The sequence below is a fragment of the Triticum urartu genome, chromosome 4A, assembly GCF_056163025.1.
Source record: "Triticum urartu cultivar PI428250 chromosome 4A, HENAU_Tu73, whole genome shotgun sequence".
NCBI classification, from domain to species: Eukaryota; Viridiplantae; Streptophyta; class Magnoliopsida; order Poales; family Poaceae; genus Triticum; species Triticum urartu.
In genome coordinates, this window is record NC_141876.1 from 459613415 (window position 1) to 459615179 (window position 1765).

General features: G+C 44.2%; 1 pseudogene; it reads left to right on the forward strand.

The window, feature by feature from the left end:
- The first annotated feature begins 937 nt into the window (after positions 1 to 937).
- Positions 938 to 1485, forward strand: LOC147976160 (uncharacterized; annotated as a pseudogene).
- The last annotated feature ends 280 nt before the right edge of the window (positions 1486 to 1765 follow it).

The following is a 1765-nucleotide window of genomic DNA, read 5'->3' on the forward strand; positions in this document are numbered from 1 at the left end:
GACTTGAGCAGAGATTCGCCTTGCGCCTTGAGCTTCTGGTCCAAATCGATGGAGATTTCGCGACGAAGTAGATTGAACACGGTGCGGCTCTCGTCGCTCAGCTCCTCCATGGCTTGGCGTCGTCGGCAGTTACCGAATCTGGTGTAGTGGCGATGCAGGGGAAGATCCAGGACGAAAGGCTCTGATTATCAACTGTGAGGATCTCGGATCTGGCTCACACTAGCTAGGCAAAATTGGGGAAAACGAGCTAGGGGTTTGAATTTTAGAAGCTATCCACCCAACCACCCACACTTCTCTATCGATACATTGGCCGTAGCCACCTGGTCCATCGCCAGGGAGAAGAGAAAGCGAGTAACATCTATAAGTACTATTACACCCGAGTTAACGGGCCCAGTTTGGGCTAGCAAACCACTGGGGAATCTTCCTGGGCCTGGTCGACTTGGGCCGTGTTTCCGGCACTGTAGCCATCATGCCGTTGTCGACACCAGCCCCTGTGCTTCGATCTTCAGTAGTGGCAAGGGGTGACAGTGGGCTGCTGACACGTCTGGCCTCTATACACAACATGGTCGGTTGCCTCCCATGTTTCTTCTTAATTCCACGTGGAACCGAGCATGTCGCTCGAAGAAATACTGTACAGAAAATGTGTGTCATTTGGCGAGCTGAAAGATCTACAATGATGACTCATCCACTTTTGTACCCACTATATAACCGTTCATACACTACCAAGGAAAGTCACAGTTCACGCACAGTTAAACACAGTACAATGGACGAAGCTTACTGTTTCGAGGGAGCATCCTCTGCGAGAACGCAAGTTAAGAAGAAGGGGAAGCACCCAACACTAAGTTGCTTAGAAGATCAGCCCCATTTCAATCGCGGCAATGCAAGCAGTTCAGTAAACCTCCATGCTTATCCAATATATTATATCTAATATTTTTATATGCAGTGGGAGAACCTGATAGTATATGTTTCAAGGCGTCCAATTCTTGAAACATTAAGTTTGGCAATTCGCTTACAAATACAAGGCTATACTCACTGGAATGTTCACGGGGGCATGGTGCAAGCATCTGTACTGATAGACCTTCCACGTGAAAAAGACAGCCGCAGAGAATCTTCAATGACTTTTGAATGAAAACTAGCTGACACAGAAGATGAAGCCAAACAGAAAGTTGCTCAAGTGGCTTTGGAATGTATCTGTGTAGATTACAACATTTCTACCAATGACCATAACTACTATGCCCTTGAAGTCACAAAGGAACGGATATTTACGGCAAAAGAGAATCACAAACAATGATTTTAGCAAAGATATGCAACAATTTCTCTAATGTGTTGCCACTTCATATGTATCATCAACATCCACATAGCGAGGATCCAATCATCACATACACAGGAGCATATCCACATATCGGGCGTGTCCAAGGATTTGCTGCTCTCTACCACTTTATTACAGGCACTAATCCTGCAGGAGGTTATACTAGGATGATCTAATCTAGTGAAAGCTGCTTGCGACTTATTATCACAGTGTTTGTATCTGCATGTACAGCTCACTATGCAGGGTGAGCTGTATATGGTTTCAATACGTAGTTCTTGTTAGAGGTGTGCTAATGTTAATTGTTCTGTTTGTGTCCAGTCATATGCATGGTTATAAAAAATCTTCTTTGTCATCTTTAACTTTCATACATATAGTTATTCCTTGCTTTAATTGATAGAGAATGACTACTTATTAATCTATTGCTTTGACCACAGTCTACATAATCGCGACTGATTG